This window comes from Cyprinus carpio, chromosome B2 (genome assembly GCF_018340385.1).
Source record: "Cyprinus carpio isolate SPL01 chromosome B2, ASM1834038v1, whole genome shotgun sequence".
Lineage (NCBI taxonomy): Eukaryota > Metazoa > Chordata > Actinopteri > Cypriniformes > Cyprinidae > Cyprinus > Cyprinus carpio.
The window spans coordinates 30,308,599-30,328,598 of NC_056598.1; the positions used below are offsets into that span (position 1 = coordinate 30,308,599).

General features: G+C 33.9%; 1 pseudogene; it reads right to left on the reverse strand.

Moving 5' to 3' along the window:
* LOC109049822 overlaps positions 1-20,000 on the reverse strand; it is a 43,321-nt pseudogene that overhangs the window by 18,166 nt on the left and 5,155 nt on the right.

Genomic DNA, 20,000 nt, shown 5'->3' on the forward strand with positions numbered 1-20,000 from the left:
GAACTCTGACCTCTTCTCAATAGCATGCAGGAAGTCGTCAAACGCCTTGAACGGCGTTCCTTGCCCCCAGATCCCCAGTCGGCTCATGTATATCATATTCTTTGGCTCAGAAGCACCTGGAGAGTGAGAATAATGAAGGTCTCATTAATCCACCAAGAGCTCAGAACGCATGAAACCATAATGAAGCCTTTTTAAGGGGATTTGGCAATGGTTTTCTTTGGAAAATAACCAATCATCCAAATCAAAAAGAACTAAACATAAAAAAACAAACCTTTGTAACTTAAAATAAATAAATAAATAAATAAATAAATAAATAAATTTAATTGAAATAAAATACAACATTTATTAATACTTATTTTATTTCAGCTAGTTGTCAAGGCAACATTTTTCATTTCCATTTAGTAAAACTTGATGTACTAAAATACCTAAAACTAAAAATGTATAAAAAAGTAACTAACAACAAAATTATAATTAAAATAAAAATGTTAAAATATAAAAGTGCACACCAAGGCTGCATTTATTCGGTAAAAAAAAAAAAAAAAAAAAACAGTAAAAATTTACAATATTGTGAAATATTGTTACAATTAAAAAAAATTCTATTTGAATATATTTTAAAATAATGTCAGTTATTTAAAGTAATTTATTGCTGTGTCAGCAACGCTGGAGAGTGACGAAGGTCTCATTAATCCACCAAGAGCTCAGAACGCATGAAACCATAATGAAGCCTTTTTAAGGGGATTTGGCAATGGTTTTCTTTGGAAAATAACCAATCATCCAAATCAAAAAGAACTAAACATAAAAAAACAAACCTTTGTAACTTAAAATCAATAAACAAATAAAATACAATATTTATTAATACTTATTTTATTTCAGCTAGTTGTCAAGGCAACATTTTTCATTTTCATTTAGTAAAACCTGATGAACTAAAATAAATAAAACTAAAAATTAATAAAAAAGTATATAGACATACGTAATACTAAAACTAAACAAAATTACTAACAAAATTATAATTAAAATAAAAATGTGAAAATATTAAACACACCAAGGCTGCATTTATTCGCTAAAAAAAAAAAAAAAAATACACTATTGTGAAATATTGTTACAATTAAAAAAAAAAAAAAAATCTATTATATATAGAATATATTTTAAAATAACGTCAATTATTTAAAGTGATTTATTCCTGTGTCAGCAAAGCTGAATATAAAAAGCTTTAAGATTTATTAAATTAACCCTTTCATTAAGCAAGGACGTATTACAATGATTAAAAGTGAGAGTAAAAGATAATATAACAAAATAACAAAATATCAAAAACACAAACAAATCATCAAATAATCAAAAAAATACAGAAAATTAAAATTTTTCCACAAAAACCATAAAAACAATTAAACAGAACTGTTTTCAACATTGATAATAATGTTTCTTATATATCAGTATATTAGAATGATTTCTGAAGATCATGTGACTCTGAAGACTGCAGTAATGATGCTGAAAATACAGCTGCACATCACAGAAATAAATTACATTTTACAATATAGTCAAATAGAAAGACGTTATTGTAAATTGTAATAATATTCCACAATAGTTTTTGCTGATATTTGGATCAAATAAATGCAGCAGTGGTGAGCAGAAGAGACTAAACAGTCAAAAAACATTACACAAAAAACAAAACCTTATAAATCCCACGTTACAACCAGCACTGCTTTACCCACCACCCACCTGTGGCACTAGCGTACACCACTCTCGCTCGGGGCAGTTTGCTCTGCAAGTCCAGCACTGCTTTACCCATCTTGGTGGACGTCGCGTTTTTAACCTTATGGCACTCATCAAACACAATCTAAGGTTAAAGGTCAAGGGCCAACAGCACTGATACACAACTTCTGTTCATGCATATTAAGAGTTAATTAGCATTCAGCAACTTGAGGTGCTCTGATGAATAAGTGTGCACTATGATTCTACAAAGAGGTTAGCCAATCATAACAGAGATCATTTGCATATTGTGTTAAACTTAAGTCTTAAAGGTACAGAAGCAAAAACAACATATTTCCAGTAACAACCTAAAGTTATTTCTTTCTAAAAGATGCATGCATGCACACTCTGCAATGCTGGAAGTGAAGGATACGACTCCGTCAAAGCTGGGTTTGCACCAGTCCAGGATCTGTTTGAGTCTGGTGCGGTGCTGCCCGCCGGCCTGGCTCTCTCCAATCAGTGCTGAGTATGTGGCGAATAAAACGCCCTCTGAGGTAGCCGTATCTCCGTATTTAATCTGCATGAAAGAGGAAAAGCAGACATAGACATTTAATGACCCAGTAAGAAATAATTAACTTGAACTGAAACAAAGTCTCAGTTGCTATCAAGAGACGTTTACTGTAATGAAGTAGACATACAAGTAGATCATTTTTAATATTACTAGTTCACACAAATATAAATTTTAGCTGACTTGCAGTTTTATTCCAGTACATTTTAAGAAGTAAATGAATACTTTGGCATGAAACATATGCTAATGCATTCAGCAGAAAACAAGACATTTATAACATTAAGCTGCATAACTGGCTCTTGTGATTGTGATGTTCTCATTAGATACTTTAATATTTACGGGAGTACTTTTAATACCTTATTTGTAACACTATGGTTACTCTCTATGAGCATCACGAACATTTTTGTCAACCTTAGACATAAAATTCACTTGAAGTCCTTCTGAGACTTTAAGTTAATATTTCAACAATTTAACCACATATTTGCAGGTTCAAGGCAGTGTTGTTAACTGAAACCACAACTAACACTATTAAAAATTATTGTCGTTAACTAAAATATAGCTGAAATAAAAAAAATGCGTAGATTAAAAATATAAACAAAAATTACAAATGTTGCCTAAGCAACTAAGTGAAATAAATTAAGTATTAAAATGACAAACTTAAACTGAAATAAAAATAAAAGCTAACTAGAAATATTTAAGAAAAACATAAAAATATATATTAAATAATAACAAAAAGCACATAAAATTGCTATTATATATTTTATAGTGAATTGTCACATAAAATGCAGGTAAACTAATACAATATTTTTTCAATATTCTCCTGTATTTTAATGCTGTTATAATTGTAAAAGTTTAATATTTAAAAAAAAAAAAAAAAAAAAAAAAAAATTATAATAATAATAATAAAATAAAGTATTTTTAGCAAGCGTTAAATTATGGTTGTTTTTATTTTTAATTATGTAAATTTTACATTGTATAGATTTAATTAATTATTTTTTTTTCATCAACTCACAAAGCCTATCCATCATGTTTGGAAAACCTAGATCTAATATGTACAATATAGATGAAAAAAAATAAAATAAAATCAGTGACAAGTCAGTTCTCAAACCTTATTTAAAGCAAACACAGGGATGTCGGGAGCGTTTATGTCTTTGAGATCTCTCTCAGCATCGTACTTCAGGTCATTTGACACACTGAACCTAAAACAGAGCAGATACCCAGAAAAAGATCCCTCTGTTAGATGAACAGTCAAATGAGTCTGACTGAACGTGAGCGTTAGAGATGCATGCAGGGGTTTACCACAGCGCTCTCTTCCGTCCCTTTAAGAAATTCTCCAGTATGATTCCGGCCACAGTGCGGCCTTTCCCGACGCCGGCTCCGTCTCCGATCAGAAACCCCGCCCGCTGACCGTTCTGAAGAATCACCTCGTGTTGCTGAAGAACACGAGCACAAAGGCGAATTTAAACATTCTAGGGCTGGGCGACATATACATATACAGTACAGGTCAAAAGTTTGGAAACATTACTATTTTTAATGTTTTTGAAAGAAGTTTCTTCTGCTCATCAAGCCTGCATTTATTTGATCAAAAATACAGAAAAAAATTTAATATTGTGAATATTATTACAACTTAAAATAATAGTTTTCTATTTGAATATACTTTAAAAAAATAATTTATTCCTGTGATGCAAAGCTGAATTTTCAGCATCATTACTCCAGCCTTCAGTGTCACATGTAACATCCAGTCTATCACATGATCATTTAGAAATCATTCTAATATTCTGATTTATTATGTGTTTATGAGTGTTGGAAACAGTTCTGCTGTCTAATATATTTGATGAATAAAAGGTTAAAATGAACTGCATTTATTCAAAATAAAATAAAAAAATTCTAATAATATATATTCTAATAATATATTTTCTTTACTATCACTTTTTATCAATTTAACAACATCCTTGCTGAATAAAAGTTATGATTTTATTTAAAAAAAGAAAGAAAAAAAAATTACTGACCCCAAATTACTGACCAGTAGTGTATATTGTTATTACAAAATATTTATATTTTAAAAACACAGCTGCTTTTTTTTTCTTTTTTACTTTTTATTCATCAAAGCATCCTAAAAAAGTATCACATGTTCTGAAAAAATATTAAGCAGCAGAACTGTTTCCAACTTTGATAATGAATCATCATATTAGAATGATTTCTAAAGGATCATGTGATAATGATCCTAAAAATTCAGCTTTGCATCACAGAAATAAATGATAATTTAAAGTATCTTTCAAAACAATTATTTTAGAATTGTAATATATTTCACAATATTACATTTTTTTCTGTATTTTTGATCAAATAAATGCAGGCTTTGACTGAGCAGAAGAAACGTCTTTCAAAAATATTAAAAATAGTAATGTTTTGACCTGTACTGTATATACTCAATACATCCAATTACTCCCATACATATAAAAACAAATAAGAGTAATGCATCTTTCGAATCTGCAAAGACTCTATGTTTATTTGTGTGCACTCACAATAACAACAAAACGTTGTGCTTTTGTAAAATAATGAAAGCAAACAGGATGCGCTTTCTGCCGTCTCGGTCTCTATGAACTTGAGCATGAAACTGTATTCAAATGTTAAAGCTGCCTCCTTCCTGTTTTTCCCTGACACATTCATAATCATTACTTCTGCTGGTGTGCTGTGGCAGGCTTTATGCATGCGCTCGAGCATTTATTAGGCGATTAATGCTTAAAATGAACGACTACTAGTCGACCAGAAAAATCCTTAGCCGAGGGCAGCCCTGGACATTTTACCAAACATTAGAATTAGACACTTTGACAATATGCCAATGATAACAGTAAAGAGAAAAGAACGATCCAACCGCATGTCGGTGCACATGATTAACCGCTCACACAAAAAAAGTGGAATAGGAAGAACACACAAGAAGATGGGAGTGAACTTCTTGTGACTTGAGTGCTGTGTTTTTAGACTGCCGTTTCATGCATGAGACACTGCAAAAGACACGAGCGCAACAGCCAAAAGCGTCCATGTTTACATAGAAAAAAACATGGAAAAGCAGCGCAAGCGAATAAAAAACCTGTAACTACTACTGTATGTCTGATATTTCATGTTTGCATCATGGTGACAGGCTGAAAGCTGCTGATTTTACTGAACATTAATAGTTAATAATAGTCTAATGGTGTTATACCTTCAGTCATTTTAAATTTTAATTACCTTGACTTTTGAAATGTTATTTTAGTATTTCTGAACATGTGAGACCCTGCAGCACAAAAGCAGTCTTAAGTCTCTGGGGTATATTTGTAGCAATAGCCAAAAATACATTGTATGGGTCAAAATTATTGACTTTTCTTTCATGCCAAAAATCATTAGGATATTAAGTAAAGATCATGTTCCATGAAGATATTTTGTAAATTTCCTACCCGTAACATATATCAAAACTTAATTTTTGGATTAGTAATATCATTGCTAAAGAACTTCTCATTTTTGAACAACTTTAAAAGATGATTTTCCTCAATATTTTAGATTTTTTTTTGCACCCTCAGATTCCAGATTTTCAAATAGTTGTATCTCAGACAAATATTGTCCTCCTAACGAACCATACATCAATGGAGAGATTATATATTCAGATTTCAGATGATGTATAAATCTCAATTTAGAAAAATTGACACTTAAGACTGGTTTTGTGGTCCAGGGTCACATATAATATTTATATGACAAGTTTGTGCAAGATGTAGTTGTAGGTCATGCATCTTTTCTGCAAAGATAATTAACAAGTGATTTGTTTAACATAGGGATGTCAAATTTCGATTATTTCCATGATCAATCGTCGTTTAAATTAACGATCAATTAATCGATTAATCGTTAACCGTAATGCTGCAAAATGCGTCTATTGCAGGCACGCAGTCACCAGCATGACAGGATGTGCAACAGCCACACACACACACACACACACAACGCTTTCTCACTTGAATTAAAGGGGTTTTAGTCTGAATAAAATGCTAGTAGCATGATTCTAAAATGAATTAATGTGATTATGCCTGATTTTATAAAACGAAAGAGGGCGCGTCCAATACTTTGAGGTAATTTTTAGTTTGTTGACACGTTTCCAATCCCGCACGGAGACCGCTGAACGCGCCTCTTTAAATGGTTTTTGTGGTGCTCGTTGTTGTATTTTTAAAACACAATTGCACTGTATTTTCAACTGACATTATGGCAGTTAAAATAAAATGAATCCCAAACGGAACTGTGGCCGCGCGTGTGGCTGCGCTGGCGCATTAAGTGGAAACTACATCGTGTGCTAGCTGCACCAAAAGCACTGCTGGCTCACATTAATTTGGCTCCTGCTGGATTCTGTCCCTAGAAAAATGGTCAGATTTTTTACTTTTTGTTTTAAAAACCCCGGGCATACAACGCACAAGATCGTGACAGTGTTTGCGTGCAGAGGAGGACGAGCGAGCGCGGCTTTGGCTAGATTTATTTGGAGGTTATTTCTCATGTCTCATTCGGCATAAATCAAAATGTTTCCATATTCGCAATGCATTTGAATGTTAAACTATTATTTGTAATTTAAACAAGGCTTGTACTTTACATGCATTCGCATATAGACGGAAAAGATCATCCTCTTCACATGAGCAAAAACGTCCTTGGCATAACAGCAGAGTGAACCGGTATAAGGTCTGTTTAAACTGACCAGTGTAACATTTTATATGTTTAGTTGACTATTTTATTTTGATAATGAACAGACTGCGATGTAAGTTTGAATCGCTAGAAATATACGTGTGCAGCAGGCTCCGGCACGATCGAAACAGCTGGAGACATAAAAAAAAATAAAAAAAACTTTTGGTCCGCAAAGTGTTTAACTTTCATTTGTGCGCAAAACATCACAATAAACACAGGAGATTGTGGTCTTGTAAAAAAAAAAACAAACAGAATGCGTTGTCATCCTTTTTTTTTCTTTTCGTGAACTTATGAAGCGCAGCACACTTCTGTTTTAAATCCGCTATCTTAATTATTGAAGTCAGATACATTTCGCATATTAAAAAAAAAAAAAAAAAAAAAAAAAATCATGAAAACAAATTTTTATTTTGGGCCTATTTATTTATATAGGGCTATACATTTTTCCTTAAAGCATCCCCATTTTTGTCCCTAAGGCTTGAGAACCTGTGCCCTAGGCTAGTTAGGGTCCATGCAGAAACTTGTGAACGATGGCGTCACCGTTTTAGAGACATCAGTGAATGCGCGTGGGAAAACGTATTGTGTCGGCACAGCGCCTATTAAAATCGCTGTTTTGAATCCAGCAATTATTTGATTTACAAATTATAAGCTCTGATTATGACAAGTGTGGTATAAAAGCTTTGTTTATTAGAGGAATAATAGGAAATGTTAGATGCCTCTGGATGCGCTCGAGCCCATAGCCTTCATTTACGCAGCTTTGTTCTGGTTTGCCGGTTAGTCACGAATTTCCACAAATTCAATAACATATAGGCATTGTTTCTTTTCCTAAATCTTCACAGTGTAACCCTCTAATTTCGAAGGTTTATTTTATTAACTTTCACTTTTAATAACTGTTTTCGCATCTCTTACTAAACATGGGAAGGGAAATTAAAGATTTCATGATTTCGATTTATTAATTTGTTCCCTTATTTCACTTAAATAATGTGTTATTTAGGGAACAAAATTAATGAAACATATAGATCAGTGGTTGTAGGAATGAACAGACTACCTGTCCTGTGTCCCGCAGCCCTGCAAAGCACACGATATGAAACCGTTATCTGATGAAATGATTAGTTACTACATTTCTATTGCTTTTGCTTTTTATGTTGAGAAAACTTGATGTTTGTTTCTATTTTAATGTATACTTTAAAGTTCAAATCACATTAAAAGCTTAATTTGTCCATTGTGAATGAATGATGATGCTTTTATACACCGTCACCGGTCCTTCATAGCCGCTCCGCACGTACTGTTCTGCGCATGAGCCGCACGCAGCCCAACAGTAAATCGGTTAACTGACCGTCGACAGCCTTAATCGATTGCATCTCTTATCGACAATTAATCGATCATCGATTAATCGTTGACATCCCTAGTTTAACATTTACTTCATCTGTGCTGCACTTGGAACAGAGTTTTCTTTAACTAGAGTGTTAACAAAGTAAACGTTACTTGAATCAGTTAACTACTTAAAAAGTGTAAAAAAAAAAAAAGATTTAAATTTTTTGCCATATTGCCCAGCCCTAATACATTCACACTGAACTCATCTGTGACTGGAAAGAGAAGAGCAGAGAGAGCAAGAGTACCTGGCAGGCGTAGATGATGGCCTCCAGCTGCAGGGCAGACAGCAGGCCGGAGCTAATGGTGCGGTCTGGAATGGACAGTGTGTAGGTGATGTCAGGAGGAGGAACGCTGGACAGTGTGTTGGTCTCCACCACGATATCCGGATGAGAGATTCCTATATTAGCTGCACACATGTGAACAGAGCATTTATTTGCCACGGAAGAACCACAAACTGTGAAATCGTGTTGAGTTTGAGCTGTATGAGGCATGGGCAGCATGATTTTTATTCAATTTAAATGCTTTTTTGGTTTGTTTTTTAAGATCTGCGCAAACAAAATTAATACCATATGTGCAGGTGCCCAAACTTTTTACTATGAAGGGCTGAAAACCAAACTTGACTGAGGGCTGTGGGCCGAAAGTAAAACTTGCATTATGTCACATTATATATTTTTACATTTAATTCACTTATAATTTCTTCATTTAAATTCAAAAACTAAAAAAAAAAATAAAAAAATTAAAAATTAAATTAAGGTATGCTTAAAAAGGCATGTTTTCTCCCCCTTTTATTCCTTCTATATGGTGGGCCAAATAAAAAGTAAAATAAAATCATATGTCCTTACAGAACAAACTCATACAACCTCAAAATAAATAATATATATCAGATTATTTTACTTAATTAGACAGTATGGGGCACACATTAAATAAAGAATTAATACTAACAAGATATTAATAACCAGAAAAAAAAAAAAAAAAGATTTTATGCATAATTATGACTTTTAGTTATAAACAAGTCCAAAATACACAGGGACCCTTATTTTGAAATGTCTGTGTTGCTACTTCCAGCTGCTCATTCATAAAGATAAAATATGGACTCTTTCAAGCATCTACAACATATCACACTATAAACATTGTCATTACCCTTTAACAGTAGATCATAAGCAATTGTTTGGCATGAATGCATGGTAATAACTGAGAACTAGAATGTGAAACAGCACTGCGCTTTAACTTTGAACGTGCACCGCTTGGACTAATTTGATTAAACTGTTGCTTTTAATAATTACATCAGACTGTATCATCATTACTGTTATTCCATTCCTAAATTTAGGACCTCTTAAAATGATAATTAGGACTCTTGCTATACCATTTTAAATATTTACGACCTTTAAAATATTATAGCATACCATTTAAAATATTTTTACATTTGAGAAAACTAAATTTAAGACTTTTTAAGCACTTGCAAGGATCCTACACTCACTACAACATGTTATAACCGTGATATAAAAATGCATATTTAGCTCATATTGCCCACTCATGTGCTGTAGATTAATATAATACAGCTGGTCTATTTACATTTGGATGGTTTGTATTCTGCGTATGTGTCTGCGTGCCCCAACTCCTCCGTCTCTTCCTCATCTGCCTCCTCCTCTTCCTCCGGTGGCGCCGGCGGAGCAGCAGTCTGTGGAAATGAAGGAATGAAGGGGCCGAAAACAAAAGATGATGAAATGTGGTGAAACAGAAGACAGAATATTTTAGAGAAAAGGAGAGGATCTACCTTAAATCCTGCGACTGATGCAGACAGAAGAGCGCTAAAATCATCCAACCGACCAGAAAACGCGCTCAGGTTCTGCTGAAGAACACAGATACAGAGATGCTGAACACTCGTATGGAATTACACGAGAGGAATGAAACTCTACATGCTAATAATAAAAAATAATTAAAAAAAATTCAAATTTAAATATTAAAAAAAAAATGTAAAAGCTTAAAAGATTTACTTGCTCAGGGCTCTGCATTAAATAGAGTACTGAACATTGATCCGTTTGCTAGCACACCAATACACTGATGAATACTAAACATCAGCTCATTAAAATAACCCAATTTATCAATTTACATGGAAACCAATAACCTTGCGATGCCAGAAATCTGCATTTACATGCGTTTCTCTAATAGTGACATTAAAATGTAATCATTTGTGTATCCAATTTCAAGTATTCCATTTGTTTTGTGAGTTGGGATGTTAAATAAAGCATTAAAAACCCCTTTGCATTTCAAAATATCAGCAGAAAGGAAGCTTAAGCAAAGCCAGTGATTAAACACGTTAATGCACCTTTAAAGTGGCTTGCACAGAAAAAGCTCTTAGTACTATAGCAAACTGACATGAAGGTTAAAAAATAAAGTTTGTAGCAATGATATCTTGCCATTTTGACAGTGCAAAATTATATAGTAAACATGTCAGGGTTAAGCTACAGAACGGCTCGAGTCAGAATCCGTCAATAATCGGATGAAAGCCCATTCCAGATACTGTAATCTCCCATTTGCAGACATTACGGCCTCTTCCGGATGGATCTTTCAATTCTGCACTATAAAAATGATCTATGGCTGTCAAAAGACTGTGAAATTGCTTTGCTTTGACTCATATTGTCCTCTTACGGTCGCAGTTTCTAAAACTGTGCACTTCTCCTTCAAGAGTGGAATATAAGAATACATTTTTATCATTTAAAGTCAAAGTGTACGATATATATTTTCGTTTCCCATACTGTGAAATGATTGCAATGGCTGGATGTGTTTCAAATACACAACAATCACCTCTTACACACACAGGTGATCAAATGCTTGCCGAAATTGGGGTAATCTGCAAAAATCCAGCTGGATCATTTGGATTATGTTTAAGCTGTTTACGCCGATACAGGAACGCCGAAGACAGGAAAATGGAAGGTTTAAAAACGTGCATGCACACATCATTAAAACCATTCAAAAACTTAAATAACTCATATAAAAGCATAAAAAATCCATGCAATAAATAAAATGAATAAATATAAAATAGAAAAAACATCACATAAGAGCAGCGCATGAATACCTGTCTCTGACTGTGTGCAGGCATATCAACAGCGACTGGTTGGACAGGTCATCTATGCATGCTGGATAACTGCGCCAGGCCATCGACGGCAAATCCTGAAGGGTCTGGATACTCTGACATCACATCACATAAACGCAGAAAGAACAACCAATGCATGGCAGATCCTAAAAATAACCACAAGAAACATGTTCAGAAGTTAGCAGTTCATTCACTAATATCACTTTACTGAAATGCAGAAAGCAGTACTGAAATTCGGAAGTGCAGATTTACTTTTAGCGCCATTTTTTGGGTCTAAATGTGTAATTTACTTTATATATTCGAAGACCAGAGGAAAAGGCGAGAAACATGTTAATTAATGACGGAACTAAAACTACAAACTTGGTGTTACTTGAACAGAATAAATTAACTGCAAACGAAAAAAAAAAGCAGGATTATATATATCATCCATATAGGCAGAGCGATATATAATAACATACACATACATACATACAACACGCCGCTTTTATTCCCGCTAGTTGCCACGGCAATTTTATCACAAGTCAGGGAAATTTAACTTGGAGTACTAAAATAACTAAAACTGAAATAAATTCATAAAAAATATATAGAAACATTTAAAAAAAAAAATGAATGAAGACGACAAAAACATGACAAAATTACTTAAGCTTTAACCAAAATAAAAATGAAAACTGAAAATCTAAAAATGTAAATAAGAAAAAATTAAAAAAAGGGTGAGTAAATGACAATTCCTGTGATTTGTAAAAGCTTAAATAAATAGAAAATAAAAAACGATTCTACAAAAAATAAAAAAAAATAAAAATTCAAATGATTTTTAAAAGATGGTGAGTAACAGTAACATAAACTGATATTAATAAAAGCTGTGATACTCATGACCGGAGCTCATAAAATCATCTGATACTGATATAAACTGCGGTTTAAAACTCAGTCTCTGCCCGGCGCGGGTAAAATATTTGTAATGCTAAAGGTGAGGTACAGAAAACGAGTCTCTCCTGCCGAGCGCGGGTAAGATTTGTAATGCCTAAAGTGAGGTACAGTTCAAGATGTCTTCAGAGAAATAACATTATAAAGTAGCTAAGCGTGAAACGTTCTGAGAGGACTAATTTCAAAACCAGCAATGAGTGAAGCAGGACCGCACCGCTCTCTCGTTCTCTCAAAATGCACAACTGGCTTCAAATCACATCGCGTCTGCACAATAAGCGAGCTGCACACTGCACAGTTAAAACAGGAATTATCACTTGCACATTCGAGGCAGTGTCAATATGTAAAATTATGCATACTTATTATGGGATTATGCATAAGGACTGAAATAAAAAATCCTGATGATGATGATTCTGACAGTGCAAGCCTGAATTATACAGTAAACTTCAGGCTTAAGCTACAGAACAGCTGGAGTCTTTCACAAACCCAGAATCCTTCAACAATCCAATAAAAGCCCATTTCAGACACCTTAAAATTCCAAAACTATACAGCATCTCAAAAATTCCCAGCAATTAAACTAACCCCAAACTCCCAACAATTAAAATGAAATCACAATAAATATTGAAAATTCAAGTAATATCCTGTATAACTCTGAAAACTACCAACATCAAGATTCCAATTTTTCCAATTTTTCCATTTGTGAGAGTGAAACTGGTAATTTAGCGGAGATAAAGCAGGGTCAAGACTGAAAGACGGGACAATAAGCAAAAAATACTTGTACAACAGAAAAAAGAGGACAACTCAAACTAGTATATGCAAAAAAAAATGATCATGAAATAAAATATTAAAAACACAGAAATACCTAAATAAACAAACTAAACTAAAATCAGAAGCTATAACACAAAATCACGTTACAACAACTCAACATGCCTAAATCACATCCAACATCACGGACTTTCATGCAAATCACCTCAAAGGGTTTATTAATAAGGTATTCTTAATGCAAACACACTCCCACAAAAACTCCCTCTTCATAAACCATACAAATATAAAAAAAAACTCCCCATGCACTTTCTCAGAAAGCATATGATTATATTAACGTAAACACCACTCCAGCTTTGAAACGGAAAGAAAAACGAAAGAAAGAAGAAAGATGGGCTTTTTCAAGAAGGAGAAAAAACACCACAATCTGAACAGAAGGAGAAAGAAAGAAAGAGAGAAGAAGAAGAGAAAAGAAAGAAAGAAAAGAAAGAAAGAAAAGAAACAGAAGAGACAAGAGAAAGAGAGATGAAATTATATAAATAAACAAAGAAACAAATATATAAAAATAATTAAAAGATTTCAGGTAACCAATCAACAGTACAATTAAAAGATTTCAGGTAACCAATCAACAGTACAATCCCGAAAGAAAGAAAGAAAGAACAAGAGAGGAGAGAGAGAGAGAGAAGAGAGAGAGTAAAAAAGAAAAACTAGAGAGAGATAGAGAGGAGAGAGAGAGGGGGAAAGAGACCTGCCAAAAATAACACTGGAAAAATGGTTTTGAGAACCATCACGTGGGGGTGGGGGGGGGGTGTTTACAGTGTACTGTTTTTTTTTTACTGTTTACCTTAACTGTTGTTAGTTTGTTTTTTGCTATTTTATGTGGTTTTTATTCATTAAAAAAAAGAGACAAAACAAGCACACTTTAGGATAAACTTCAGTACTTCGGGTAGGAGGCGGGGCGATATGAGCAAAATTCCTATCTCTGAATTTTTTGCTGGGAGCTGCTTGAGAGGACGGAAGCCTATATATCTCGGTATTTTTATAGAATTAATTAACAATAAATGAATGTAAGCATGTAGCCATATAGCTATTATGTGGAAAAACGGGTTAAAATCAAAATACATTACCACTGTAATTGCAATCGAAAAACAGACACAACAAAAAATTTAAAGAAGAAGACTAATTGAGAAAAGGCTATTTTGATTACCTAAAGATTACACTTTTACAGGCTGCTATCATACAAATACACTTACTTAAAGGTTTTAAAATTCTACGGAAATTTAAGGGGGTCCAACTACAAATAGGGTCAGCAAAATGTAAGATTTTAGTCAAGAGTATTGCCTCCTATTGAGGATTGAGCTCTGGGAGAGATGGCGGGCAAAGAGGAGGAGGCGGCGCTCGTTCTAAATGAAGTCGGTGGAGAGGTAGCGGAGAATCCTAAAGCAAGAAGCTTATGGGGACTTCTGACAGCAAAGGGAAATATTTCCATTGGGTTTTAACATTTACAGATGCTCAGGATAACTACCTGGGAAATGCAAGTTCATGAAGGATGAAGGAAAACAGCACATCTCAAACACATTAAACCAGCGCGTCTCTGTCACCCTCACAAAAGCCTTTCGGTCAGAGCATCTGACGTGGCGCCGCGAACCCCTTTGGTACGGAACCAAAACTAATAGGCTTCTAGGGAGAGAAATAAAACTCAGGAAGTTATTTAGAAGGAAAACAAAACAAAAGACGAAATGATTGGGAGTAACTCTTCATCTTTTTTCTGTTGCTTGTTTTGAATACTTGCGCGTGGACAGAGGCGTAACTAAGATTTTTGCGTAGAGAAAGAAGAGGGTGACAAATCGGACCAAAGTGACAATTTGAGGTCAAAATGCGTAGACCGCTACGCAAAATGCGTGACCAGGTTGGGGCAGTCGAGAAGGGGAGAAAGAAAGGAAGATAGGAAGAAAGAAGGAAGGATGAAAGAGAATGAAAAAGAGAGAAAGAAAGATAGAAAGGAAGGAAAGAAAGGTAAGAAAGAAAGAAAGAAAGGAAGGAAGGAAGGAAGGAAGGAAGGGAAGAAAGAAAGAAAGAAAGAAAGAAAGAAAGAAAGAAAGAAAGAAAGAAAGAAAGAAAGAGAAAGTAAAAGAAAGAGAGAGAAGAGAGGAGAGGGAGAGGAGAAGAAGAAAGAAGAGAAAAGTAAAGGAAGGAAGCAGAGAAAAGAAAAGGAAGGAAAGAAAAGAAAGTAAAAAGAAAAAAAGAGAAGAGGAGAGAAGAAGAAAGGGAAAGAGAGGAAGTAGAAAGAACAAAGAAAATGAGGATATAAGGAGAAAGAAGGAAGGAAGAAAGAGAAAAAAAAGAAGAGAAAGGAAAGAGGAGGAAGAAGGAAAAAAAGGAAGAAGAAGGAAGGAAAGGGAAGGAAAGAAAGAGAAGAAGGGAGAAAGAAGGGAAAGAAAGAAAGAGGAGAAAGAAGAGAAAGAAGAAGAAAAAGGAGGAAAGAAAAAGAGAAAGAGAAGGGGAGACGAAAGAAGAAGGAAAAGAAAGAAAAAGAGAGAGAGAAAGAAGAAAGGAAGGAAAAATGAAAGAAAAAAAAGGGGCAAAGAAGAAAGGAACCGAAAGGAAGGATGAATGGAAGAGAAGGGAAAAGCCGAGAAAGAAACGAAAAATAAGAGAGAGAAAGAAAACGAAGAAAAAAAAGAAAGAAAAAAGAGAGAGAAGAAAGAAAGAAAGGAAAGAAAAAAAGAAAAAAGAGAGAGAAGAAAGAAAAAAGAAAGAAAGAAAAGAAAGGGGGAAAGGAAGAAAAGGAAAAAGAAAAAAAAGGAGCAAACAAAAAAGAAGGAAGGATGAAAGAAAGAAAAAAAAAAAAAATAAAAAATAAAACTTTAAGAATGAACTCATCTTAGAACAACCAATATCAAAAAAAAAGCAAACAAAAACACCTGAACACAGCCTACAATAAAAAGATGATAATAAACAGATGCAGATGAACAACCAAAGCCGTACCTTTATCAAGAGCCGTCCTGTCTCAGAGTACGAAACTACAGCGCTGGCATCCACCTGAGTGCCAGAGAGATTCTCATCTGAGAGAAGCATGAGCTTAACTGATGCACCTACAACGAGGCTCTGACCTGCACCTCATGAAACACCCTTCCAGCGGCTAACACTGACTCACTGAAACACACTGAACACAGTCCAGCCTGTGTGTGCTCTGGGTGTGGTGGTCTTCGGTCAGGAAATGATGCTTTTGTGTTCATATTTACAGGCAGCCGAGCCTAATTTTACCACATGAGCTTTAAGAAGTGTTTACAGCTGTGATAGTATTCATATAGTGAGTATGTGCCTGAACAGCCAAATATAAGCAGCATATAACTGATATTTCCTTTTGCAAACATTTCAGTTCAGTGTTAGTAATGCGGATAAGATCTGTACAAAGATGACTGAACAATCAAAGATAAAGCTGGAAACATTTAGCTGGCAAACCTAAATAGTTTCCACGTTCTCATGCACAGAGAGCATAAACCCTTTCCTTCATATAAAATCACTTTCCATGAGTCACAGAGTGATAGAAGTAAGACCGTGATGGAGAACACACTGCAGTGAATACTAGAAATCTTACTATTTCTAATAAGATTGTGAAACTGTGCACAGCATGCAACACTAACCATTTCAAATTAGGGTTATTATAGTTAACTAAAACAAAAAACATTTAAAAAAAAAACTTTTGTTGCATGAAATAAAATAAACTTTATACATTTTATTTCAGCTAGTTGCAAAGATTCTCATTTAGTTTAACTTAGTGTTATTATATTAATATATATATATATATATTAAAAACTAAAACATCAATAAAAAAAATTACACAGACATAAAAAACACAAGCGAATTAAACCTGTTTTTTTCAAAAGTAACATGAAAACAGAAAATTCAAACTATAATACTAGCTCAATGATACTAAAATAACACTGTGTCAAACAACAGTATGCAACATTGTTTACAATATATATATATATATATATATATATATATATATATATATATATATATTATTTTAACATTTTTTAAGTTTTTTTTTTTTATCAAATCATGAATCATGAAAGAGACCTTGTTGATTTCACTTTCAGTTCAGTTCATTCATTACTGAAAGCCTCATTAATGTGTTTGCATTAATGCCACAGCTTCATCATCATAACTGCATGCTGCGCTTTAGGGTTGGCTATCGTTTGAATTTTATCAATTCCTAGTTTCGATTCCAATAAGATAAAAAAATAAAAAAAAAAAAAAAACAAAAAAAAAAAAAACAAAAATAAAAAACACTACAAAAACAAATTAAGACCAATGCTTAAAAACTTAAAAAAAAAAAATAAAATACCATAGCAGAAACAACTAGATTAATATAAATTTCAAATATTAAAGTGTTAAAGACAAGTAAACAGTCAGTAATAAAATAGTAACAAACAAATCAATTAGCAATATCATAAATAAATACAACTAAACAAAATTTCAGGTACAGAAACTGTAATTAAAAGTTTAAAAACACTGCATAGTTTTCTTTTTAGAAATGAAATAAAAATTAATCAATTAAAGTTATTAAATATATTCAGTCAAGATCAGTGAATGATTTTCTTTTGTTCTTTGATTAACATTAATGACAGGCAGCTGTTGTCTCTTTAAGCAAAAATACTGTGCATGTGTGTTTCTTTCTCATCTGTTTACGTTCACGTAAGACAAAAACAGCTGTGTTTATGATGATATACTGATGTAGTTTTCTGTATATTGGTCGACAAATATGAAAGAAGTCAGTTTTGGCTCGGAACAACCTTTTCTACAGTCGAAATACACGGAACGGTCCGAGAACGGACACAAACCGGGACCCGCAGCGCGACCGCCGACCGCTGCTCTCTGTGCGCTGCACACAAACAGAGCGCAAATTCTTTCCGTTCCTGCACTTAATCATTTTTAATCAAATTGAAATGCGAACGCAGGAATCGTTAAGCAGAATCGAAATGCACGCGTCTTATCGGTTACCCGGTTCTTGTAAATTTGGAACCGGTTCTAAAATGGAACCGGAAATTTGGAACCGGTTCTAAAATGGAACCGGAAATTTGGAACCGGTTCTAAAATGGAACCGGTTCTCGATACCCAACCCTACTTTTAGCTATTCAAACCTGCGCTTTTATGCCGCACGGATCAATGGTTCTGGCTGAGTTCGACCTCGACCAACGCTACGGCAAAAATCAAAAGAGCCGGGATCGGCTCCTACCTGGGAGAAATCTCCATTCCGCACAAGGTCATGAAAGTCTATGTCCGGCAGGTCCAGAGACACGGAGGACGGGTTTGGCTGGAGCTGCCTGATAAATCAGAGGAGAGAGATCAGGAACAATCACACAGAGAGTGCCTTTAAATACTGCTAGAATACAGATCAAGTTTAGGAGTGTCACGATACAAGTATCTAAACTGAAAACTTTCTGTATAGGTCTGTAACTTCATTTAAAACTCTATCTTAATTTTAATGCATATCCAATGATTCTTAAATCCCAATATGGATCTTTTAGTCTATACTGTTTCAGCAGATGAGTGAATAAACGTCACTAGAGATTAAAATACTGTGGAAACGGAAATAAGCCTATGGCTTTTTGTGCATGTTATCCTCAGTTTTTGAATGTCGTTCTGATCATGTACATGGGTCTCTCTTGTATAATTGTATAAAACTTGTCTAATAAAGCAAACAGACCTCCCGTCCGATAATCGCAATAAATTTTGTTACTTTTGATGAGAAACAAATTGTCATCTTTTGCCCATTTTATCAGGAAATTTAAACAATAAATGCTGTTTTGTGTTGATTATTATATCTAATAATAAATAGCAATTGAATTGTATAGTTTGTGTTAATTGGAATGTAATATTATAATAATGTGCGAGTAATAGGGCTTCCTATATGGTTACAGCATTAGCTGAGATTGATGTTTTTTCCTAAGAAAATTATGATTATAATTGAATTTGTTTAAAGACAGAGACACAGTGTGATCAGTAAACCACTGTTTAATACAAAAAATAATAATAATAAGCTGTTTAATGTGTAGTTTTTTCCCCCTTTCATACTGAAAATGTACCAAATCGTAACTTCAAAACCATTTTTATGTAACTTAATTTCAGCTCTAGAATATTTCAAATCAGATCACTGATATATATATTGGAGAATAATCAGTTTTGTATTTTTAAATGCATAATTGATAAATATAATCAACAAACTCATGATAAAGTGCATATGTCACATATTCAATACATCAGCATGCACCACAAGATTATAACCGAATTGCATAATTAAAAGAATATAAAAATTCACCTTAATTTTCTCAATGCATATTACTGTGAACTATTAATCCATGTATATCTCTGAAATGAAATATTTTGTATCTTGTAACGTTTAATCAAATCATAACATCACTGGATCTTCTAGTGAAAAGGTCAGGATGTTGATTTTGCATGCAGTCAGCGAGGAATAAAACACTGTCAGTACATTATTATTACTGTAAATGATGCACAATTCATTTTATGTACGATGCATTCTTTTTGTTTTTGCTTTTTGAGAGGAGAGGAAAGGACAGCGTGTGCGCGACTCACCTCCCAGATTGCATAGGATAGTGCTGGTTGTACTGAGTTTGCTGTGGGTACGTCCATGAGTTTGACGGATACAGCTGACTCTGGGGAAACAGGAAACAAACAGCACATTTGACACAGGAAGTGGCCCTTTGGAAACACTGTTCAGCAGAGATATTACCTATCAACCCAAATATTTACTGGCAGTGCTAGTGACTCATCGTGACACGGTGACACCCGACACAAACCGCGTACGTACAGAGCGAAGACCAACAGTTAAACCACCATAAACCAGGTGACGGGAGGCTACTGTTTCTAGAGAGATGAATA